This window comes from Hylobates moloch, unplaced genomic scaffold (assembly GCF_009828535.3).
Source record: "Hylobates moloch isolate HMO894 unplaced genomic scaffold, HMol_V3 SCAFFOLD_3, whole genome shotgun sequence".
In the NCBI taxonomy this organism is placed as follows: domain Eukaryota; kingdom Metazoa; phylum Chordata; class Mammalia; order Primates; family Hylobatidae; genus Hylobates; species Hylobates moloch.
Window position 1 is genome coordinate 81394032 of NW_026652278.1, and position 26331 is coordinate 81420362.

At 49.0% G+C, this 26331-nt stretch overlaps 1 protein-coding gene across 1 annotated transcript in view; it reads right to left on the reverse strand.

The window, feature by feature from the left end:
* Window positions 1-26331, reverse strand: part of LOC116479120 (anthrax toxin receptor-like) — a 165694-nt gene that overhangs the window by 75478 nt on the left and 63885 nt on the right. The window lies entirely within an intron of this gene.

Below are 26331 nucleotides of genomic sequence, written 5' to 3' on the forward strand. Positions count from 1 at the left end.
GAATTCTCTTTCTAGATACCCCACACTGTCCCCAAAACCAGGCAAGCTTCAGCAAATTTTCCTCATTTCATTAGAGAAGATAAACTTCCCCTCTTAGTCATTTGTCCCCAAAAAAGGAAGCACAGCCCCAACAGAGATGAGTGTCAACAGGCAGGATCCTACCATCCAGGGTGTGCAGACGGTGGCTGCAGGTGGGCCCAAGGTGCCACCCACACAGGCCAAGGGTACCCCACATGGGGCCTCTGAGTGCATCAGGAGGGGACCCCCTGGGGGGCTGTGGCTGAGGTTGTCCAGTCATACTTAATCTATCTTGAGAGTAAATCGACTGCTCTCCACCTCCCCCATCTACTAGAATGCAATATTTATGCTTTTCCATAGAATTTTTGAAAGGTAAGTACAAGTTAAAAATATACCAGGTTTAGGTTTTAAACAGTATTGACTAATTTGGATGGCAATGTCCCCGCTTCATGTTTTTTGTTTTTTAGGCTTCAATGCAATGGCTTGCCTATGTGTGTAGGGCTCTGGGGGCTTTCTCTAGGTCGCATGACTTTGACCTTCAATGCCATCATCCCAAGGAGTTACTCTTTCTTGTCCCCCTTCTCCATCTTGCACCCTCCTGTCCTGCTGCAGCCTGGACTCCGCATCTGGGTCCTGCCAGCTGCGATATTGGGAAGCGGGCCTCTCCCACCCTTCCCCAGCCTCTCCCCTCTGTGTGTGTACATCTGTCTCCCTAGCTGGTTATGAGAGGCTTTTCCAGGCACACAATGCCCTGCACAAGGCGTCCAGAGAAATGAGCCAGGTCAATGTTGAGGAAATGGAAGAGGGCGCTGGAGCCCCTGGGGGTGGACGAGACCCAGTCATTTGATTTTTCTCCATTTGGAGGCTCATCCCCTGAGCAATCGTCGATGCTAAAGAGAACATGCTGCCCCTCCACACTTCACTTCTCAACATTCTTCCTGCAGTGGGAGGCCTGGCTTCATCAATTTTTTGTCTTGCTTTTTTTTTTAGACAGTTTTTGTTTCACAAAATACACACACTTCTGGTACTGTAAATACAGAGATTTTCACAAAGAATTGAGTGTTCCCACCACATTGCTGGACAGGTGGAGATATTTATGACAAGGCTGCCTGGTGCCTGGCGAGCAGGTGCATGGCCTGTGCGCGGCCCCATGGGCAGGGTCCAGAGAGGTGGGTCACATGTCTGTGCAGGTGTGGGAATGGATGGATAGCCAGAAAGTGCACCCTCTGGCTCTAGACTGCCTGGCCCAGCTGCCTAATGCCTACAGCCATATACAAATGTGCCCAGAGCAGCCAACGCAAGTTTACAAGGTTCCTGGAACTGTGTGTCTCTCAAGACTCAGGGACAAAATGTTCATTGTACTCATGACACCAGGAAAAGTGTGGGGAAGCTTTCATTAGGCAGAAAGGGAGTTCAGGCATGGTGGCTTACGGGAGGCCTTTGGGAGGCCAAGGCAGGCAGATTGCTTGAGTCCAGGAGTTCAAGACCAACGTGGACAACATAGCAAAACCCCGCCTCTACCCAAAATATGAAAATTAGCCAAGCATGATGGCTTGCCTGTGGTCCCAGCTACTCAGGAGGCTGAGGTGGGAGGACTGATTGAGCCCAGTAGGTGCAGTTTGCAGATAGCTGAGATTTCACCACTGCACTCCAGCCTGGGCAACAGAGTGAGACCCTATCTCAAAATAAATAAATAAATAAATAAATAAATAAATAAATAAATAAATAAATAAATAGATAGATAGGAAAAAGAAAGGGAATTAAAATAACCTGAAAGTATAGAGGAGAGATTTTATTTCTTCCTCAGATTGGGTTGTCTTTAATTAATGACAACTATGTTTCTGCCCTGGGAGGTTCAAGCCCACTTCTCTGCAGCTGGTCTGTGCTCCTGTGTTAACCCATGTGTAAACATGAAGATGCTGCTTTCCATCTCTGTGGCTCTGAGACCCCATAAGAAGAAATGCATGTACAATTTCATGAAGAGTTGTATGTGATCCTGGTGAAATCAACATATGTTTGTTAATGGGGATTGAGAGTCTTTGGAGTTTAGCCAATGTGAACTAAAGTTAGGGCCTGTCATCCTTCCTCATCCCTCAAGGGAGGAAGTCATAGGTTAAGAAGGCGAGCTTAGAGGACATCAGAGGGGAGAACCCCTCCACCCTGGCCACCCACAGGGACCCTCCCAGGCTTTCTGTATTGAACAGTGACAGTAGGAGCAGGCAGAGGGAACTTTGCCAGCGACCCTTCTGTGGGCCACTCCAGCCCTGCCTCTTCCACTCCAGCTGAGTTGATCTCCCGGGTTTGGCATCAGTCAGAAGCTCCTCACCCTAGTGAAGGGAGAAAAGGGGCACAACCCTTGGTCATGCAGGTGGACTGAGTTGCAGGTGGGCTGCCTTTTTAAATTTTAGATTCAGGGGGCACATGTGCATGTTTCATGGGTATATTGTGTACTGGTGGAGATTGGGCTTCTAGTGTACCCATCACCCAGATACTGAAAATTGCTTCCAATAGGTAGTCTTTCAGCCCTCATCCCCCTCCTACTGTCTTAGTTCCCACCTTATTTCCATCCTTTTGTGGATGTATACGTATTGTTTAGTTCTACTTTTTCTTCTTCTCTCTCAGGAACGTCTATAAGTTATAGGTTTGGTGAAAATCCCATATTTCTTTGTTCTTTTTTAAAATTCATTTTTCTATATTTTTGTCTGACTATGTTAACAAAAGACCAGTCTTCAAGATCTGAAATTTTTTTCTTCTGCTTGGATCATTAAAGCTTTTAACTGTATTTTGAAATTCTTTAAGTGTATTTTTTATTTCCAAAAGTTCTGTTGTTGTTGTTTAAAAGGTATTTATCTCTTCCTTCGTTTCCTGGTTTGTTTTCATGGTTTATTTGTGTTAGTTTTCAACTTTCTCTTGGCTCTCATTGACCTTCCCTGCAATCCATACTTTTAATTCTTTATCTGTAATTTTGAGGTTTTCATTTTCGTTGGGGGTCATTGCTAGAGAGCTAGTGTGATTATTTGATGTTGTCACAACATTCAGATCTTTCATGGTGCTAGAATTTTTACACTGGTTCCTTCTCATCTGGAGGAGTTGACACTTCTTATGTTCGAATTTATTTTCATTTATGTGGGATATTTTCTCTGTTATCTCCCCCTCCTCCCCCCTTGACAGTGTCACTGTAGAGTATGTTGGTAGGGGTTTTGGCCTTTCTCCTGCAGCCCTGTGCGCTTCTGTTTTTTATTGGGTTGTGCAGTTCAACCTGCGGGCCAGTAGGTGGCACTTCTGTGTTAGGGAGCCCCTTTTCACTCCACGGGGGTCCCAGCTTGGCAGGCTTTACTCTCCTCTGCTGTCTGTGATTCCTGTCACAGCGTGCTCTCTTAAAGGATTTCAGCGTGCTCTCTTAAAAGAGCTCTTTGAAGTGTTGGTATTTAATCACTATTTTGATGCCTGAGAGGAGCTCACTAACTACTGGCTGCGGCATAAGCCCATGGGTGTATATTTGACATTTGCTCACTGAGGTGCTCTGTATTGTTTCAGGTGATAGATTGGACAGCAGAACGCCAGGTGCCCTGAGCTTCCTGCTCAGAGTAGGTTGGGAGGGTGGAAGAGAGGATGCAGCTGGACAGAGCTGGACCCCCCAGCTTTCCCACAAATACCCCCAATGATAAGCATAGGCACCAGCCATGATAGGGGTGGCTGGGGGAGCTCCTGATGAAATGCACAGAGGTCTCTGTGGTGGGATGAAAGGGCTGCACTGGCTCCATGTCCTAGATAGGCAGGAACGCAATCAGCTTCCCTATCACACCCCTGTTCTGGGGCTGGTGTCTCTCAGTTCAGATGCACACTGTGGTCTATCTCCAGGCCACAGTGTGGCTGAGAGACATGGAAAATACCTGTCCTGTGTTCCTCTCCACAGGAGTGGCTTCAGGGTGGAACTTCTTCACTCAGCCCAATGCAGGCAGTTGTATGGCTCGCCTGTTCTCCAATGTAGTAATGCTGCCGCCTCATGGAGAGAGGGAGAATGGCTCTGCCTGTCGGCCATGTGGGTGGGAGTCATCATGGTGGTGTTGGCTGGTTGGGTGGGCCCAAACTCAGGCCCAGCGGGTAGTCAGGTGCCAGCGATGTTGGACTAGGCTAGGTAATTCCCCAACTCCCACACCTCTCAGTGACCCTCTAGATGGCATGTAGGAGTCCTGATGTGGCTGGACCAGGATCCAGTCAGCCCAGAGTTCAGGTGGCTATGATAAGGCTGGGCTTTCTGAAGGGCTCCAGGCCACAGCTGCAATGTTCAGGCATAGCAGGGTGGCTGTGCTGTGCACCTTTCACCCACGAGGGCAGGACCCTTCAGCTGGGGCAATGAGCAATGACAGTTGTTGGGCTCATGGCCCACTCACACTTCTCTCCCAAAGCTGCATTTTGCTGTTAGGAGCTCAGGAAGGTGCCTGGCCTTCCTGCTCCCTCCCTGGCCTGGGGCAGCAGAGGCAAGGCTGTGGTGGAACGGGCTAATGGGCAGCCTCTGGGGGTTGGGCTCTCAGAGGAACACTGAGCTGTGGCTGTCATGCTCAGGCAGGGGTGGGTGGTGGCACTGGCAGCCTGTCACCAAAGCAGGCAAGTCCCGTTTGGCAGAGAGGAGCAGCAGAAGGAAGCCATGCAGAGAATCGTCCTTACCACAGCTGTGGTATCTGTCTTTGGGGCACACGAAAGTGCCCAGTTCCCTTCCATGGCAGGCAGCAGTGGCTGCACCAGGCAGATCAGGGATCAAAAGCCTGTGGGATCCATGTAGACTTGAGCAGTGCCTCTGCACCATCTCCAGCAGGCTACCTGTGTTCATTTGGAGCCCAGGGGCAACGAGGGGGCTCCCTGTGCCTAGGATTGCACAGGTCCATGGTGGAGTTGTGAAATTTCAGAGTTCTCTCACTTGCTCACCTCTTCCCTGTGTTAGGGAGCCCCTTTCCGCTCCATGGGAGTCCCAGCTCGGCAGGCTTCCCTTTCCTCTGCTGTCTGTGATTCTCATCACGTCTCTGGTGAATTTCAGCATGCTCTCCTAGAGGATCTATTTGAAGTGTTAGTATTTACTCACTATTTTGATGCCTCAGAGGTGCCAACTAACTACTACTACTCCTGGACTGCCATTGTTCCATTGCCCCCTCCTCGGGGGAGGAGCAGCATAATTACAGAAAACAAGTCTCACATCAGAGCTGCCCAAAACCAAAGTGTACAAAAGGGAACACGGTGAGCAATTTTTATTCCTTATTTTAGACCAGAACTATAAGAACACACATATCTGAGAGTCCAATGGATGTCACATAAAGCACCCCTGTAGAGCTGGAATGAGCCAGAGCAGGTGAGGTTACGAGTAGCCCCACGTGGAACAACCAAGCTCACAAGAAGCCAGGGCACTTCTCACCTCTGGGATGGCACAGAGAGGGTCCAGGCCTCCAGGGGCACTGCAGGCCTCCATTGGTCATTCAGGGACCTCAGTATGCAGGGGAAGCTCTGCCAGGCAAGAGCATTCTTTTGAGATCAGCTTCTCATCAGCCAGACAGAAGAAGCAGGGCTAGGCTGGGTGACAGGCATGTGCACCTGCCACTGCCATGAGCTCAGACACAGCCCGCTGAGCTGCAGGGGAGGCTACAATTTAGTAGCTGTGCATCCAAGAAGGAGTTGGGGATAGATTTGTGGACAGTGCCCAGTCTCTGCTAGGGCACCAATCACTGAGGGCAAGGACCCTGGAGCTTTAGCTCTCCTACTGGTTTTCCCAACCACTAGAGAAGGCTCCCTTCATGGCAAGACCCTGGTGGGACTTTTGGAGGCAGATGTTTACACCTGGTTTGCACACCTATATTAGCTGAACTTCTCACAGGGGATTAGAAAAAGACTGGAGAGGAAAATGTACAGGTAGGAGGTTTATTTTGTTAGGGAGTCCTCTGGGGAGCACTGTGGTGAGGGAGAGAATAATGGCAGGAACCAGACCCACATAGGATGTGCTATAGCGAACATCTCCGATCAATGGGAAAAAAAATGGCTATCCATTTGCAGGAAAGTATTATTTAAGGCATTTTTCCTGGGGTCCTGAAACTTCAACTGTCAACCCACAAGCCCCAGCAAAGCAGCATGGAGGTGATTGGGACAGGGACTGCCTAGCGACAAGATGAGCTCTCGGATCCCCCAACCCCACACCCACCACCAGGGGCTCGAACCTCCGTGAGAGGAGGCAAGAGGTGGGTCAAAATGTAAGAAAATGTAAGAGGGCTGGGCTGGGCTTTAGCAGCTGAGTCTTTTGACTCTAGCCCAGAGCCCCGTGCACTTCCCCAGGTTGCCCCCTTCCACAGTTGGGAGCTGAACCACCGGACCCTCCCAAATGGCTGCTTAATGGTGAAGCTGCCTTAGTGCAGCATTCTGATCATTTGTTATTAAAGTGGCCACAGCCAGAACTCCCAGAGCTCAATGGGGCCTTGATACATCCTAAGCCTCTACTCTGTGCTGGACCCTTGGTCCTAGGAGGTGGGGACATCACATCAGAACACTGGGGACTTTTGTCAACTTTGTTTTATCCTCCTTGGGTATGTGCTGCTGATCACCGCGGGTGAATTGTTTTAGACTCACTAATATTTTGTGGGCTTGGCTTGCTTTCTTCACATTTGATAGATGAGGAAAGTACAGGTCTGAGAACTTATAGCAACTTGCTTAATATCCCACAACTTTTAAGTGGAGGAAGCAGGAGTCAGTGCAGTGCAGCTGTCTGCAGAGGTGTACTGGGCACTCGGTTCCTGTCCGCAAATGCAGAATCTGCAGCCAGGAGTGGGGATATAGGGGAAGTATCCACCTGCCTCTCACAGAGGCTCACAGCCTAGAGCATGTCCCCAGCTTCCTGCCAGGTCATCACTGGAGCCTGAAGGAACCCCTCCCCCTGGCTGGCCAGTAGACCAAGCTCTGGGCTGGGGCGAGGCTGCCTCATCACCGATGGTTGGGTGGACTGTCCTCCTGGCTGGCCTGGGCTATTCCTGAGCTTGCTGCTCAGCCCCTCCCTCCAATCCCTCAGCTCAAGTCTCCAAGCCTGGGCTAATGCCTTGGGCTCTTTGAAGCCAGGAGCCTCCCCCAGACTCCCACCAGGCGTGGCTGCAGGACTCCTCTGCATGCACACATATACAACCACATGTCCACACGCCTATGTTGAAGCTTGTGTGCCTACACAAAGCTGTGGTCTTCATGCAGTTCCCCTGACCCCTTCTGTGAACACCAGAATTCCCTGAGTAGGCTCAGCATGTAGAGGGAGACAGCATGGCAGAAGGGAACTCCATGTCTCACCAGGGTTCCCTGAGTAAGCTCAGCATGTAGAGGAAGACAGAGGGGCAGAAGGGAACTGCATGTCTCAAGCACTGCCTAGTGCTTCTGCCTGTGCTGGGCTGGGTAATTTGCATACCCGGTCAGGTATCTATTGAAATATTCATTCCGTTTTGTGCTCTCCCTCTCTGTTTCTTTTTTTTATGGCATTGAGATTTTTATTTACCTACCTTCCTGCTTTCCTCCAGCACTGGGCGGCAGGTGCTGGCAGGCTGCCCCACACATCGGCCTGCCCCAGGCTGCCCTTGCACCAGAAGTTGCTGCTTACGGGACTCCAGGGGCTTCTCCTCAAACTACTTAGGACCCCAGCCGTTCACTGGACCCTCTGGCTGTGTAGTGGCCCCAGAGGGCTTTTGTGGTCTGACCTCAGTAAATGCAGGTGATGGGAAGATGGTGTGGGGAAGCTGTGGGTTTGGCCTGAATTGTGTTTCCTCTGCTCTGCCTTGTTTGCTGGGTTTCTGAGGTGGAGGAAGGATGAGGGAGAAGAGAGGGGAATGGGGTGAAGAAGCAAATAATTTTCCAGTAGAGGGAGACCAGCTGTGAGAGCTGTGTGTCTATCTTCCTGCATGTTCAGCATGGAGCGTGTGAGTGCACATGTGTGCATATGTGTGTGTGCGGTGTGTGCGTGCATGTGTGTGTGGTGTGTGTGCATGTGTGTGCTTGTGTGTGCATGTGGTGTGTGTGTGCATATGTGTGTATGTGTGTCTGTGTGATGTGCGTATGTGTGTCTGTGATGTGTTTGTGTGTGTTTGCCTGTGTGTGTGTGGGGTGGTGCATGTGTGTGGTGTGTCTGTGCATGTGTGTGTGGTGAGTGCAAGTGTGTTTGGGGGTGCTGGGATTGTGGGGATGCAGCGAGTTGCCATCCTGAATCTCCTTTGTGGGCCCCTCGTCTCCACAGGCCTCAGAGTGGTTCACTACATTTATATCACCTCCCTATATCTAGCAAGGGGCCCCAAAGCAGAAGAGTTGGGGTGGGAGGTGGGGAATGGGTGTCACCCGCCCTGGCTATTTCTCTGGCTTCTCAGGGCCACATGCTTCCTCTCCAGCCCAAGAACACGGCTGTCCTTCATCACCTACTGCACAGAGGACAGCATCGTCCTGCAGCTCACACTCACACTAGGCAGGGGAGTGCTGCTTTGAGCCCCCAAGGGAGGCCTGAGGGGCTGGACCAGAGGGAGCTCCAGGGAGCTGAGGGACTCCCTGAGACCTTGGTTGGGAGCCTGACAACACACATGGTAGGCTGGTCAGGACACCACTCAGTGCCCACCCTGATCTCAACGACTATTTCCCTGAACCCTCCGGCCCCTGGCTGCACTGTTACTGCAGGCCCTTGTGCTCCAAAAGTTCTCGGCCTCCATGACCTTCTCCCTCCCCTGTCCTCCCTCTGCCCTGCCTTCCTCCCTGGGAGGTGGCTGTGAGGATTCCTGGGGTGCAGGGGCTGGCAGGGCAGGTGTCTGTGTCCTGTGAACACCTTTCTATGCTGGCAGCTGCTCTCTGTGTGTCCCTGTCTGCCTTGGCCAGTGCAGGAGGGAGACAGGGTCAGAGCCATGTGGAGTGCTGAAGCTTTAGTGCAGGGAAGTTGGTGGGCCCAGACAGGGGAGCCGCTGGGTGGAGTCCTGAGTTCCAGGCCAGGCTGGGAAGCTGGAGGGAGGCAGGAGGAACAAGTGTCCATGGTGCTGGAGGTGGCACAGCCCTAGGGCACTGCAGAGTTCCTGATAGGCGGGGAGGTGAGGACACTTCCAATGCAGATGCCTGGAACTGAGCCCAGAGGGAACAAAGCACAGAGGAGAGATGAGGACACTGAGGACAGGAGGGGGCCTGGGCCCCTCTTGCAGCTTTGATGGGGAGCAGGGAGGAGGCTTCCTCTCTGTGGGAGACGGGGAGGCTTGGGTGCGTGCCTCCTGTGCTGTGGGTTTGGGAGAGAGAGACTGAAGTGGGCATGAGGGGGAAGAAAGCAAGTCTATGGGGGAGGACTGTGGTGGGAGATGCGGAGAGGCAGTGGGGGCAGGGCCCTTCAAAGGCTGAGTGAGGAAGAATGGGTGGCTGCCTCCCCTCTGACCTCGCTGTTCCTGGAGGTCCTCCCCCAAAACTGAATTCCCAGAGGCTGCTGTGAGGAAGCAGCTGTGTCTCAACCAATGTCTCTGTGTCCACAGGGCCAAATCTTCACCTGGTGTCACTGAGGGTCCAAGAGGAGGCGGCTGGGCCTTGAGTACTCAAGGGCCCTCTCCCCACCATGTCTGAAGCAAGGAGCCCAGGAAAGGTCTCACTTGGCCCCTGCACAGCGTGGGCTTAGCGTGATGTTCCCGCCCTGAAATCTCTGGTGCTCCCTCAGGCCACGGGTACAGGCCGTTCACTCAGCAGGCCTTCCCTGATATAAGGTGTAAGTGGAGCCACAAGGCTGTCTGAAGACACCCTGTCTTGTGCCTGAGCGGGGCACCCAGGCCTCGATGCCTCCTTCAGGGCTGCTGAACACTCAGAGTCTGTCCTCCCTGTCTTTCTGTGTGCCTGTGACAGGCAGGACACCCACAGGGGCAGGGCCAGGACTTGGGTGCGGCAGGCGAGCCACCTAGGACCCTGCTCAGGGCAATCCATCACAGAAGCCCTGTTTTAGCTGCGATTCCAGAGACCTACAGGTGATTCCTCATCTCCTGCTCTTCCTGATCCAGCATGGACCACAGGGCACCCACCCTGAGGCTCAGGGAGTGTGTCCTTCCACCACTGTGGCTCCTGCCCTGAGACAAACACCACAGGGGAAACAGGGCAGGTGGGGCTGGTCTCAGGAGCCAGCCGGGGTTCCCACAGGTCTGCAGCTGCCAAGGGCATTGGCCTCCACCCCTGCCTCCTGGCTCAGGCCCCGCGCATTCCAATCCCTGCTGATGCCTGAGGTGCCCCCGGTCCATGCACCCAAGGAAAGCTTCCTCTGAACCCTGCTTCCTGTCTTCCTGCAGCATCACACTTTCAAGGCGGGCTGTGGGTGAAGCTGGCCTGCCGACATGCTTTCTGAGGCTTTCAAGTATTTTCAAAAATGGGAGCCCACAGTTAAAAGCCCAACTTTGACAGGCACAGTGGCTCATGCCTGTAATCCCAGAACATTGGGAGGCTGAGGTGGGAGGATTGCTTTAGCCCAGGAGTTCAAAACCAGCCTGGGCAACATAATGAGACCCTGTCTTTATGAAAATTTTTAAAATTTAGCTGCAGTGAGCCATGATCATGCCACTGCATGCTGGCCTGGGCAACAGAGTGAGACCCTGTCTCAAAGGACAAAAAAAGAAAGAAAACCTGAACATTCTTTCTAAAAATGCAAATTTCTAGATTTTTTGTAAAATGGGAATGGCAGGAATGGTGGGTGTCCCTCCATGTCGGCCCCTGGCTGGGGCCTGGGGCTCCACCCTCCTCACATGGGGAGCTGCAGGGCCCACCTTCATTCCAAGGCCTTCCAACTGCCGACTTCAGCTGGCTTGTCCTGGCCTGCTCCTCCTCCTCATGGTGTCTCCTGTTTGGTCTCTGAGGTCACCCATCCAATGGCCATGACGCTTCCTTAGAAGAACCTTGTGGGGGCACTGAGGCTGTGAGAGAGAGAGCAGGAAAGGCCAGCTTGGTGCCTTGTGCTGAGCTCCCAGGCCTGAGTCCCCTCAGCACAAACATTGGGTCCTCTCCCACCACTGAGGCCAACAGCAGCTGCTTCCAAATCTGACGCTCCCAGGCTGCACTCTCAACATCTTCCCTGCTCAGGTTTCTAAAGGGCCCTGGCCAGCCGGACACTGGAAGGTACATCTGAGCCTGGGTGGTGCACACCTTGGCCAGCCCAACTCGGCCACCCTGAGCAGGGCTGGGGGCTGCTCTGGACCTTCATGGAATGGGTAGTTCCGAGTTACATTCTGCCTCCATCCCTGGCCTCCTTCCTGGGCTCCCTAGAACCTTCCTAGCTTCTCGGTGGCAGCCTGCTGAGAGGGCTCATTCTGTTGCATTTGGAGTCCAAGCTTCTACCTTGGTCTTTCCCTGCTGTGACTGTCACCCCCCATGTGAGGTGGCTTTGCACAAGTCAGCCAACAACTGACAGGTCAGGGCTGTGACTGCTGGGCCACTTGAGCAGAGGCAGAGGGCCGAGCTGGTGGGTAGAGGGCACCTGTCACCTCAGCTCAGCTGCCTCCAGGGAGGAGTGAAGACTCACATCCTCACCTGGGGTTGACAGGGCTGCTCAGATGCCACAGCTTGTGTGTGTCCAGGGGACATCAACAGAGGAGCACAGCTGTCACACTGGCTGCATGGATGAGCAGCTTTAAATCAGGAGCAGCAGAAAGAGACCCTGAGGGGGAGGGGAGCTCTCTCCACTCCACCCCCATCCTCAGCTCTGCATTGGGGAGGGGTGGTTGGGGACAGAGCCTAGGACCAATCATGGAAGTGTCAGCACAGCTCCTGTTTCAGGGACCTACCAGCTCCCAGCCCTGTGCCAGTCCCTGCACAGCCCAGTGCCCTGGGACTCAAGACAGGCCTGACAGCATCCTTTCTGTTCATGGGAGGCACCTCTGGAGCTCGCTGACATTGGACAATTTGCTCCTGGTTGTGTGCCCATGGGGAGCAGAGCTCAGATATGTATGGTGTGTCTGTCCCCACAGCCTACTGCCAGGGCATCCTGCAGTGAGGAAGAGGGAGGCTAGAGCCCAGCTGCTGGTCGGAGGCCAGCGGCACCCAGCCTCGTGCTGTCCGCATGGAGGGAGGATGCTCAGGGCTCCCTTCCTCTCCAGCAGCTGCAGTTGTGTAAATGCTGGCCAAGCAGAGCCCCAGCCCACACAGGCGAAGGTCAGGACAGATGAGGTCATCACAGAGGACCACACAGGACTGTCACCACCCATGCCAGGACCCTGGATGGCAAGAGGGCATCCTCACCATGTCCCAGACAGCAGGGACGGATGCTGTGATTTATCCTGTGGGGCCGAGGTGAGCTGAGGGTGTGTATGTGGACCCCTTTGTTAGGCTATGGAGATTTCTTTCTGCTCACAGGGTGCTGTGGGATGTTGACGCCCCCACTTCTTGTTCTTCATTCTCCGAGATAACCGCTTGGTTCCTGTTTCTCGTTTTGTTGATGTGGTAAATTACACAGATATTTCAGCTCCTGCACCTGCCTGGCCTTCCTGGGAGGAGCCCTGGCTGCTCCTGTCCCGTGGTCTGGGTTAGCTGCTGCTCCATGCCATTTGCCGGTGTTTCCCTGAGAGCTTTTCATACGTCTTTTCTTGCTTTAGAGTTAAACTTATTGTTGTGAGGTAACAACACAGTAATTGTACACAGGTACTCACACCACCACCCCCGCATATTCCCCCCACACCAACACTCACATTCACACCCATGTGGGCCACACATCCACACCCTCCCACCCATGCACACTGGACCACAAACACACTCAACCCACCCCATACCACACACATCACACCACACACCGCACTCCCGAAGCACACACACCCACACACCACACACACACATGAATAGCAAACACACGTATATCAAAAATACCAAAGACACACCACACATCCCATACACACACCACACACATCACACATCATACATGCACCACACAAAGGGCACACATTCCCCACTCTGCCACACAACACACACACCCAGCATGCACCCAACAGCATACACAGCACGCACACATCACACACACACACCACACACTACACATCCAGCACATACACATACCCACACACCATAGACACACATACTTGATACACACAGAACATATCACACACCACACACAACACACCACAAGATACACATACACAGTGACACTGCCACATACTACATATCACATACACAGCAAATACACGCACATCACACATAGCCCTATACATGTACACAAGCACCACACTCACCACACACTATGCATACATACCACATGCACATTACCTATCACATGCACCCACTACACACACACACATGCAATGCCATACACATACCACACACAAAACACCCACACATCACACATGACCCTCTACACACACACAGCCACCACACACACTACAAACCATGTACACATACTACACACATACCACCTATCACACACCGCCAACACACACATTACCACAAACACACATTACACAAAAATAGCACACACAATACACCACACACCACAGAAAAACACACACTAGACACAAAACACACACACATTGAGACCCTCACACACACCACACAACAAATACACCAAACTCACACACTGCACACCCCATACACACGCAGACATCTACCCATACTACATACATGTTACATACCACACACCACACACACACATCATACGCAGCACACGCACACAACACACACATACTACACCCCACAAACACACACTACTTACACATGTGCCACACCACACAGAAAAAATACACACACATATGCCCACCACATACTACACCCATGTAGTACACACACACCCACACACCACAAACACACATACACCACATACACAGGCAGCACACACAAACCTCAGCCTTTTCCTTACCCCCAGACACAGGCACAGACATTTCTGCCCTCAGCAGGTCCTCCTCAGCTCTCACCTCCTGCACACACAGTGGGGACTCCGCAGATCTAACTGCGGTACAGGCCTTTGACATGAGCTGGAACACAGGAGGGGTGAAGCAGGGCAGGGAGAATGAGCCTCCGGCCATAGGAGCCAGGCGCCTCAGCCCCTCACATCAGCCCACTCATGGCGTCAATGGTGTTTCTCAGGGCCTTGAAGCCATTCTCCACCGCAAACACGTGGTCCGGGCTGTCTGCAATTGTTGTTATCTACCGAGATGGGAGGTGGCTTGGACACCCAGCCAGGGGGTGAGGATGCAGCAGATCCCAGGCTCAGGGGACAATGTCTGTCTGCTGGCAGCAGAATGTCAGGCTCTGAGGGCCACAGGCTTCTCCAGCCAGCAGCCCACCCTTGGAGAGCAGGGGGGCTCTTCAGCCCTCCCCTCTGGTGTGGTGGGATTTATACGACCTGCTGTCAATCACTTCTGTAGTGGCCATGAGTCAGCCCAACTCACTTGTGGCAGGTTAGATGACGGGGTGGCCCTAGGAGAGCCGCTTGCGACACCTTTCCCCAGTAGGCTCCAAAGTGACGCCTGTCACCTGTTCTGAGTCACCCGCTCCTACTCACATTGGCTCATAGCCACGATGTAAATGGTGGCCCCCAGGCTGAGATTTATCAGCCCAGGAGAAAGAAGGTGCTGAGTAGAAATCACCCAGGGACTTTGGTATTCCCCCTACATGACCACCATGGGGACAGCAGGTGCTTACATCCAGAGTTGAAATATTCCATCTTCTGAATTGCCTGCAAAGGAATGAAGAAATATTGAGCCTGGACAGTGAGATGACCCCAGCAATATTCTAAGAACTTAAGAAACTTGAATACATTGTCTGTGCTCTAGTGGTCTGTGCCCTTTCAAATCCTCTCAGCATGAACATTTCTCCTGCTGGCAACATGTACAAAGAGCCCTGCATATTTCTTTTTGAAAAAAAAAAAAAGTAAAAAGAAGGTTGAGATGGAGTGGGGTTGACTTAAAAATCAGCTTCCAAGCTCTCCAGGAGCCACTGTCCGTTGTGCAGGGCTTCCTGGATGAAGGAGGGGGCCATGCAAGGTCTCTGTCCTGCTTATTCCTCACTGTGATGTTGACCAGAGATTTCAAGGCCTTCTGAGCTCATCCCAGTCTCAGGAAACACAGGCCTGAGTGACCTCACCAAGGGCCCCAACTGGACCATTGATGGTGAGAGAGGAAGCTTCCTATGGATGTGCAAAGGCAACTCAGGCCCTAACAGTGGACCAGCATTCCTAGCCCTAAGCCTAACTATAACACAGGGATGAGCAGCTGAGGTCAGGGACAGGCAATAGGACAAGCCTTCCTAACCCTAGCCTTGTGAGCTCTCTTGTATTGGGCACTCTATCCTTCAACAGGCAGGGCTGAGTTCAGGAAAACCCAGCCCACACAGCCCCATACCCCTGACCCTGACTCAGTCTCCCCTTGTCTCTTTACTCTGCTATAGGAAGCAGCAAACCAGCTCAGTTAGAGTGCCAGGGCTCCTTGACTTCTTGTGCCCCTGAAACAAAAAGACCAAAGGACTTTGTTCCTTATACTTCCCTTCTTATTGTTTATATTTGTGATTGGGTTGTTTTATCTAATTATTTTCCTTTCTCTTTCTCTTTTGTGTATAAGTTACACCAGTGAGTTTTATAGTTTTGCGTTTTGTCATCATGGTGGTTATTATCTGTTCATTTCCAGATGTAAGACTTCCCTGAGCATTTCTTGGAAGTCAGGTGTAGTTTTGATAAATTTCCTTAGTTTTTGCTTGTCTGTGAAAGATTTTATTTCTCCTTCATTCCTAAAGAGTAACTTTGCTGGTTATAATATTCTTGGTTGTTAGTGGTTTTCTTTCAGTACTTCGAATTTATCATCCCACTCTCTCCTGGCCTGTAAGGTTTCTTCTGAGAAATCTGCTGTTAGTCTAATGGGTATTTCCTTATATATAACTTGAGTCTTTTCTCTTGCTGCTTTTAGAATTCTTTCTTTGTCTTTGCTATTGACATTTTGACAATAATGTGCCTTGGAGAGGATCTGTTTGAGTCAAATCTGTTTGGGGTTCTTTGAACTTCCTGGGCCTGGATGTATCTCTTTCCTAAGACTTGGGAAGTCTCCTAATATTATTTCACTAGATGTATTTTCCTCATCTTTCCCCTTCTGCTTTTCTTCTGGAATTCTCATAATATTAATATTTGTTCACTTAATGGTGTCCTATACATCCTGTAGATCTTTGCCAATCTCTTTCATTCTTTGTTGTGTGTATCCTACGGATATGTAACAGTACTATTTGTCAGTATATTAGGCCATTCTTGCATTGCCATAAAGGAATGTCTGAGACGCATAATTTATAAAGAAAAGAAGGTTAGTTGACTCGTGGTTCTGTAGGCTTTAGAGGAAGCATGGTGCTGATGTCTACCCAGCTTCTGTGGAGACTTCAGGAAGCTTCCATTCATGGCAGAAGATGAAGGGGAAGGAGGCATGTCACATGGCACAAGCAGGAGCAAGAGAGAGACAGCAAGGTGACACACACTTTTAAACAGCTAGATCTTGTGAGAAGTCACTCAATTATGAGGACAATGCCAAGAGGACGGTACTAAACCATTCAGGAGAAATCCACCCCCATGATCCAATCACCTCTTACCAGGCCTCACCTCCAATACTGGAGATTCCAATTCACCATGAGATTTGTGTGGGGACACATATCCAAACTCTATCATTTGGTTAAAAAATAAAGTATATAGTACAGTGTCTATAAAAAAGACTGGACCGGGAAGCCAAGTCAAAAAACAGGACTTGTATAGCTGATGTTGTCCCAAATCTGGAAGGGCCCCCAGGACCGAGGTGGGTCCTGAGGTGTTGGGACCACAGGGCTGCTGGTGCATGCAGCTCTGTGCATTTATAAGATGAATCTGTTCTGTACTAGATTTGATGGGGGATGCTTTACCTCGCTCTGGGGGCATATCTGTAAATGGATGGCATTATATGAAATTTTTTCCCCCTAGTGCTGGTTCCAAATTTGTCCACACCATTAAGGTGACTAATGTACCGGATAAGTGTGATGATGAAACCTGATGGCAAGGGCCTTGTTTTCTACCCAATACAGGCTTCAGGGCAAACCATTTACATAACATAAAAGAGGTTTGTGGGAAAGACAGTATCAAAAAGGGTGGAGGAAGGGGAGATAGATGGTTCCAGATACACTAGCTACCCATCTCCAGAGGTCACCTTACTCAGTTCACACCCTTTAGAAATGCTTCCCCACTGCCTGCAAGATCCAGTCCCCATGCCCAGCCAGGAGGCAGCAGGAGGCTTCAGCACAGGGATGAAGGATGTGCTTGAGTGGCCACTGTTGAGGGGGAAAAGACCCCAGAGTTCCTTGGTCCTGGCTCTGTCTCTGGTCTGATCTCTTGCTTCCTCCTGGGAGTGTCAGGCTCATATGCACCTCAGTGGGCATCTGGGGAAGCCAGGCCTGTGTCTCCCTGGAGTGTGGGGCACAGAGAAGCCAAAACACAGCATCCAGGGGGAGGAAGTCACCCGCCAGCAGCCTGCACTGCCTTGCAACTCACAGCCCTCATCCCATCCCCACCAGGGCCCAGAAAGGCCTGACTGCAGCTCCAAGTGGCCAAGGGATGCCCACCATGGGTCCTGGGCTGCTTTCTGGCCTGTTCTTGCCTTCCTCTTCTCTATTCCCTGGTCTCAGGCACCTTCCCCCAAAGAGAAGGGCATGGTCTTCTCACCTGCCTTACCCTTGTGTGCCCCCCTAAAGCAGGGCTCCTTTCCCATTCCACCAGCTCCTGCCCAGGCCCCATTCCCACCTCAAGTTTCAATTCAGGACCTGTACTCAGCCAGCACATGTCCCTCCAACTTTTGTACTTTTCCTCTAAAACTATCCCTGGCTTCCCCTCCTCCTACACCAAAAATACTGTTTTATTTCCAGATTCCAAACTCTCTGTGGCCCACAGTGGCCATCCCCTAACCCATATGGCTGCCAGGACCCCTCTCTCAGGAGGAGACTGAAGTCTTATCTGGGTGTGTTTCTGGGGACAGAGCTGAGGTGAGCTGAAGGGTCCTGATGCCTTCTGGAGGCAGTGTCTAAGCTGCATTGCTTCCTCATGACCACATTGCTTTTCAGAACAGTCAGGATACTTTGTGCAACCTCATTCACCAAGCTGCAACCAGGTGCCATTGATACAGTGCCAGTGCAGGGGCCAGGTGAGCTGGGGCACAGAGACCTTCCCAGTGGGCTGAAGGCCAAGGCTTTTGCCCTTGACAATTGCCCTCTGGGATCATGGCTCTTCAGAGAGCCATGTCAGGCATCTGCTGAGGAGGGCTGCACAAGGCACATTGAAATGCTGCCCATGGGCCCCCCAGACTGTGTCTGGACATGGAACACATGCCCTTCCTTTGCCAGTCACTTGAGGCCAGGAATGCTGCTGGGTGTGTTTGACAAGGTTGTGTGGGCAACCCTGACTTGTTCTAACAGGGAATAAAGATATCCTCCTTGGTCATCACCTTGGAACCATGAGAAAGCAAATTGTTAAGATTGTCCTCCTCCTTGTAACATAATGAGGACTAATACCTATTGAGTCTTCCTGTGGGCCAGTTGCTAGACTAAGAACTTTTCATGTTTTCACTATTTTCATCCTCCCAGTAACTATACAAGTGCTACTATTATCCCAGTTTACTGAAGGGAACTGAAGCACAGAGAGGTTGAGTTACTTGTTCCAGGTTACAAAGCACGAGAGTCATAAAGCTGGATGTGAACTGGGCCTGGCTCCTGCTCTTCACACTGCCCTGCCCCACTTTGGACCAGCATTCAAGACCTGCTGATGGTTACTCCGAAACCACTGGAGAGCTTCCCTGCTCAGGCCCTGGGGCCCTGGAGAACCCTGCTCCTGGGTTTGCCTGGAGCTCATCTTCCTGTGCTTCTCATGGTCAGATCCTTGGCCCAGGCTGAGCCAGGAGCCTGAGGGATGATCTGATCCCCAGGGTCTGTGGTGAGGGCTGCACTGGACACATTCCCTGGATCAGCCCAATAAAGAGCAGAGGAGAGCGCTGACCTGGAAGGAAGGCCCTCCTTGGGCCTAGGTTGGAGTCTGGGTGCCGTCTCTGGGGTGTGAAGAAGGGGCTTCAGTCTCCCCATGATTGAGCCACTCCAGGAAGGCATAGACTGTCCTGGTACATCCTGGTGGTATGTTCCGGGCTCTGGGCCCAGCTGGCTCATAGTTAGTAGTGGTGGTGGAGATGGAATGTGCTTTTGAGCCTTCCTGAGCCCTGAGAAGAGGTAGAGAGAGGCTGTTCTTGTACCTCCAGGCTGAAGTCTGGGCCAAGCCTTTAGACACTCTGGTGATTCTTGCTCTGAAGTCAGCTCTGAGCTTGGTGTGACCTGGGGAAGGGAAGACAATGGTTCTGTGAAGTGAAAGAGCTCCCAAACCTGTGTCAAAAGAGGAGAGAGACAGAAAGAGACAGAAAATGTCTATCTTTAGTGCTGGGGAAAGAGACTCAGCCAAGTGCTCATACTTTGGGGCTTTGAGACCAGGGTGCTCCCTCCCTCGGATCTTCAGGGAAGGCAGCTTATCAGAGGCAAGATCAGAGCTGAGGCTCAGGCTTAGAAGACAGCTGAGCCTTGGCGTGCAAAATTAGTAGATGCAGAGAAGAGCCCTCAAAGCAGAGGGGTGAGGGAGGGTGCCTGAGACATGGTCGGGTCTTCTAGGGGCTGGGGATGTGGGTGCCTGGAGCTTCTGCTTTCAGATCTCCATCTTAGCCCCTGCTCTCTGCAGCTCTTGTAAGCTCATCTCGGCTACAAGACCCACTTGGTGAGCCCTTTTCATCATTCTGCCCAAAGAGCTTGCTTCCAGGGCTTCAGGTGCCACCAACATTTCCCCAGAGTTCTCATGGTGGTAAGAACGTGGCTCATGACTGGTCCTTTTTGCTTTTGTAAAAAAAAAAAAAATAAAATTTTAGGACCTTCTAAATGTATTATGCCAAAGGAGATGCTAAGCCCTGGAAACTGAGTCACGTAGCATGTTTGCAATTTTGCTTCTTAGATTATAGCTTAACTCTCTTCCTCGTTGTTCTAGTTCTATAAATGACTAGGAGAGACCAGAGATCAGACATCCCTCTGTCCAGTCACTGATCTTTGTTATCAGTTACCTGCCTCCTTTATTGTCCTGTTTCTGAGACCAGACGGTAACCAAAATCCCTTGATATTTACATTTTCAGTGTGGAATGTTAAATCTACCTTTCCCAAAGAGAAAGACCACCTCAACTAGTCAGACCATTGTAAATATGCAGTACACCTTTTTAAGATTCTGCTAAACTTCCCTGAAATTTGTCTGTATGAATGATCCCAAACTTTTACACTTTGGAATACTGACCTCTATTCTTTGGACTCTGTGCTTTCTGGTCAGCCTATCCTTACACTTTGTGCTTGAATAAACTCTCTTTAAATTGTATTTTGATGCTTTGATTATTTTAGATTGACATTCGGCCACCTTGAAGGGACTCAAAGTGAGCCTCAAGTGATCCCTCCTGTTTTGTCATCTATCAAGGCTTTGGTGCCAAGATGAATGTCTTTTCATTCACCCAACTGTGCCAGGACTGACAGGAATCTCTGCCATGGCTCTTCTTGGGTTTCGAATCTCTCTAATTTTGGTTTGAGATTCAGACATTATTTTAGTGATCTAGTTCCACATTTGATGGAGCTAGAATTGAAGCTCTGCTTTTAAGGTAGGAGTTTCACACACACACAACATTAAAATATATATATTAGAATATATCCATATATATTAAAAATTCTACTATTCATGGATTTGTGATTTTTACTTTTCTCTAAGGTTGCAGGTTGCTTGTTGAACTACCCTTTAGAGTTTGTACCTCCTTTTCTCTCATCACAGTTTTGGTCAGGGAAGAAAATAGTTTCCTTCTCTGAAAAGAGGAGTTGAATGTTTCATAGCATAAGAAATATTTAAGAAGTATTTAAGAAATAAATACTTTTTATTTAAAAACTGGCTAAACGCTGAAGTTTGATTCATTTGGCATATCTAAAGTCACTTTATGAGTGAGCAAAACCAATGAGAAACTTTCTTTGAGGATGAAGATGAGTCCTGGGATAAAGGAAAGTTTTCTTCTTTGCCAAAAGGCAATTAAGGTCTTGTGGAAGTGTTTGACTTCATTGCTTGTAACATGCGATTGTCCCCCAGGGAATCTCCAAGAAGAACATGCAGTGAAGCTTGTTTACCCTGGTGGGCACATAAGAAGGGTTGTTGTTCTAGTGCCGTAAGTGCTCGTAATTCCTGGATTTAGTGAGCCATGTAAAAGGGAAGAAGTGACACAAGAGTGACACCTTGAGGAGTAAATCCCCTTAAGCAGCACACAAGATCCAAAACATCTTTCTCTTTTAGTCTTTGGTCACTTGAAAAGATAATCCATTTTTTTCAAGATGGCGGACTAGGGACTTTGGATGCCAGATCTCCTTAGGAAGAAAGTCTAAGTTACTGTTAAATGGACAAGTTCTGAACTGAAAACAGAGGGAAAAGAGCCAGGACCTGTCATCGTGCCCATAGGAAGAAGCTGAGGCATGGAAAAGGAAAGCAGCAAGAGTCTGGCAGAGATCAACCCCCAAGGAACTCAGAGCCTTGTGGAAAGTGTAGGTGGGAGTGCTTCTCTGCTCTTCTCTCCCCTGTGACAATTTACTGAACACCCAACTTTTGGAGAGCACCTTTTCGCTCTTGACCCAGAGAAACACAATTGGTAGCTATTTGAGAACTCCCCAGGGACAGCAAACTGCTTGGCCAGCTTGTGGAGGCATGCTTACATTGCCCTCAGAAGCAAACTGAGATTGTGGGCACCATACTGAGTGTGCATCGATGGTGCTCCTGCCCTGCCTGAGGATTTTCTGCCCTTGAGTCACTGTACCACCAGATCCCCCCCTGCTCTCACTTTGGCTGGCATGGCTGGTCCCCAGGGAGTTCTGGGACTCCCTGGAGATCTAACCCTTGCGGTGGGCTGCCCCTAAACGAAGAGGAAAGGAAACACAGCCTGCCAAAGCCCCTCTTAGGAGAAGAGAATGTGGGTGTGGGGCCAACTGCTGCAGGGGGCATCATTGATGACTGGGAACAAATGTTAGGAGGGGGTCATCCCCCACCTCCCCCACCATACACTGTTGTGGATGCAAAGGTGGTCGTTCCTGCTAGGGATGGTGGGCATGAACTCAAGGAAAGTGCTCTTCAAGGTGGCACCGCCCCTGCTGAAAGTGAGCCTTTGCCTGCTTCCAGCATTCATGAAGACAAGGGCCTAACTCCCTCATCCTACACAGAGCAGCAGCACCCTGGCAATGGAGGATAGACCATGGAGTTGCCTGCCATGGACTGGGGGAAAAGGACGTGCTTCAGGCCCCATTTTAGTGATAGTCATCAAAGGGCATATCCACAGCCCCCAGCCACAGTGTGGCTGGGAACCAAAGGATGAAGCCTTTATAAACAGAAGGTCATGGGTCCTGTGACAGGGGTATCATAGGAAAGTGGATTGCATTCCTGTCGGCTCAGGATGGGGATTTGCAGCACCCACCTTTTCTTTGCCTTAGGACCTCAGTGCACCCCATCATAATCTCTTCCTGATGTATTCAGGGCGAATGCATCCATTCAGCACCAGCCAGCCTGCCGGCTCTTACTCTTAAGTGCCATCTACTGGACAGCAGCCTGAACTGCATGAGCAAACAAAAAACCTGCCACCACAAGGGCTTTGTGCCAGTCCATGAAATAAGCTTCCTGAGACTTCCACACCCTCAGCCCTGCAGGAGATACTGTGTTTGCCCTTACACCCAATACATAACTATAAGAAGCAACACCTAAGAAAGCCATTGCACAGAAGCTATACACAACCAATTAACCTATACAGAGCCTTGGTCCCCTGAAAGCACCCAGAGATGAAGCCACACAATCATATGCAACATACATGACAGCCACACCCTCAAGAGAAAAAAATAAGTTTACAAAAGTCCCATTTAAATGATAGAAAATTCAAATTTAAGAAGCTACGGCTCCCTCAGATGAGAGGGAATCAGCACAATTCTGACAGTACAAGAAGCCAGAGTGTATTGGCACCTTCAAAGGATCACATAGCTGCTAGAAATGAATCCTAATCAGATTGAAATGTCCAAAATGACCGATAAAGAATTCAAAATATGGATTTAAGAAAACTCAGTGAGATCCAAGGGAAAGTTGAAACCCAATACAAAGAAACCAGAAAAATAATTCAGGCTATGAAACACAAGATAGCTATATTAAGAAAAAATGAAATAGAACTTCTGGAATTGAAAAACTCACTACAGGAATTTCAAAATACAGTTGGAAGCTGTAACAATAGACTTGACCAAGCAGAAGAAAGAATTTCAGAGCTTGAAGACCATTCTTTTAAATTAAGTCAGTCAGAAAACAATAAATAAAAAGATTTTTTTAAAACAACAAAGTCTTTGAGAAATATGGGATTGTATAAAAAGACTAAACCTACAACTTATTGGTATTCCTGAAAGAGATGAAGAAAAAATAAGAGATTTTGAAAACACATTTGATAACATAATTTAGAAAAAAATCCTAATCTTGTTAGAGAGTTGGCATCCAAACACAAGAAATTCAGAGAACTCCTGTGAGATACTGCACAAAATGGCCCTCTTCAAGGCATATAGTCATCAGACTATCCAACATCAATGCAAAAGAAAAAGTGTTAAAGGCAGCTAGAGAAAAGGGCAAAATCACGTGTGCAGAAAATCCCATCAGCCTAACAACAGAGTTCTCAGAAGAAACCTCACAGGCCGGAAAAGACAGGGGGGCCTATTTTTAGGATTCTTAAAGAAAAGAAATATTAGCCAAGAATATTTTATCCTGCCAAACTAAGCTTCATACACAAAGGAGAAGTAAAATCTTTTCCAGACATGCAAGTACTAAGGAAATTCATGACCACTAGACCAGTCCTACAAGAAATGCTCAAAGGAGTTCTTAATATGGAAATAAAGAATATTTGCTACTATAAAAGCACACATAAGGCCATGTGCAGTGGCTCACCTCTGTAATCCCAGCACTTTGGGAGGCTGAGGTGGGTATATCACCTGAGGTTGGGAGTTTGAGACCAGCCTGACCAACATGGAGAAACCCTGTCTCTACTAAAAATACAAAATTAGCTGGGTGTGGTGGTGCATACCTGTAATCCCAGCTACTCGAGAGGCTGAGGCAGGAGAATCACTTGAACGCAGGAGGCAGAGGTTGCGGTAAGCTGAGATCGTGCCATTGCACTGCAGCCGGGGCAACGAGCAAAACTCGGTCAAAAAAAAAAAAAAGAGAGAAAAAGAAAGAGAACACAAAAGTACAAAGCCCACAGGCCCTATAAAGCTATTGCATAATTGAGAGTACAAAACAGCTAGCTAACAACACTATGACAGGATCAAAACCTAATACATCAATATTAAGTTTGAACAAAAAAGGCCTAAATGTTCTACTTAAAAGACATAGAGTGGCAAATTGGATAGAAAAACATGAGACCCAACCTTCTGCTGCCTTCAAGAGACCAACCTCACATGTAGTGACACCCATAGGCTCAATGTAAAGGCATGGAGAAAAATCTATCACATAAGTGGAAACCAAAGAAGAATAGGAGTAGCTATTCCTGTATCAGATAAAATAGATTTTAAACCAATAGTAAAAAAAAAGACAAAGAAGGACATTACATAATAACAAAGGGTTCAATTCAACAAGATTTAAATAATTTAAATATATATGCACCCAACATCAGAGCACCCAGATTTATAAAACAAATACTACTAGACCTAAGAAAAGAGATAGATATCCATACAATAATAGTGGGGGACTTTAACACTCCACTGACAGCATTAGACAAATCAGTGAGGCAGAAAACTAATAAAGAAACTCTGGATTTAAATTTGACACTTGACCAAATAGACCTAAGAGATATCTACAGAATACTTGACCCACAAGCACAGAATAGATATTCTCTGTTCATGAAATTCTCTCATCCGGATCACATGCGAGGTCATAAAGCAAGTCTCAATACATTTTTTAAAAATGACATCATATCAAGCATCTTCTTGGACCACAGTGCTATAAAATTTGAAATTAATACCAGGAAGATCTTCAAAACAACACAAATGCAGGGAAATGAAATAATTTTTTTTTTTTTTTTTTTTTGAGACAGAGTCTCACTGTCGCCCAGGCTGGAGTGCAGTGGAGCGATCTCGGCTCACTGCAGGCTCCGCCCCCCAGGGTTCACGCCATTCTCCTGCCTCCGCCTCCGGAGTAGCTGGGACTACAGGCACCCGCCACCTCGCCCGGCTAATTTTTTGTATTTTTAGTAGAGACGGGGTTTCACTGTGTTAGCCAGGATGGTCTCGATCTCCTGACCTCGTGATCCGCCCACCTCGGCCTCCCAAAGTGCTGGGATTACAAGCGTGAGCCACTGCGCCCGGCCAATAATTTGTTTTTGATAACTTTTAGGTAAACAACAAAATTAAGTCAGAACTCAAAAAATTATTTGAAACAAGTGGAAACAGAGACACAACATACCAAAACCTCTGGGATATAGCAAAATGTTAAGAGGAAAGCTCATAGCACTAAATCCTTACATCAAGAAGATAGAAAGATCTCAATTTAATAATCAGTATCACACCTAAATGAACTAGAAAAATAAGAACAAAGTAGACCCTAAGCTAGCAGAAGAGACAAAACAACTAAGATCAGAGCAGAACTAAATAAAATTGAATCCAAAAAACCCATACAAAGGATCAATGAAGGGAAAAGTTGGGCCATTAGACCCATTGAGAAACTGCTAGCTAAATTAACCAAGAAAAAAAGAGAGAAGATCTGAATAAACACAATCAGAAATGACAAAGATGATATTACAACTGATACCACAGAAATACAAAGATCTTCAGAGACTACCATTAACACCTCTATGTGCACAAACTAGAAGATCTAGAGGAAATGAATAAATTCCAGGAAACACACAGCCTCCCAAGATTGACCTAGGAAGTACTTGAACTCCTAAACAGATCAATAATGAGTTAAGAAATTGAATCACTAATAAAAATCTACCAACCAAAAGTGTCCTGGACTAGAGGGATTCACAGCCAAATTTTACCAGATGTACAAAGAAGAGCTGGTACCAATCTTACTGAAACTATTCCAGAAAAATCAAGGAGGAGGGATTCCTCCCTAACTCATTCTATGAAACCAGTATCATCCTGATATCAAAGTCTGGCAAAGAACAACAAAAAAGAAAACTGCAGACCAGTACCCCTGATGAACATAGATGCAAAAATATTCCACAAAATACTAGCAAACCAAATCTAGCAGCACACCAGAAGGATAATTCTTCACAATCAAGTGGGCTTTATACCTGTGATGCAAAA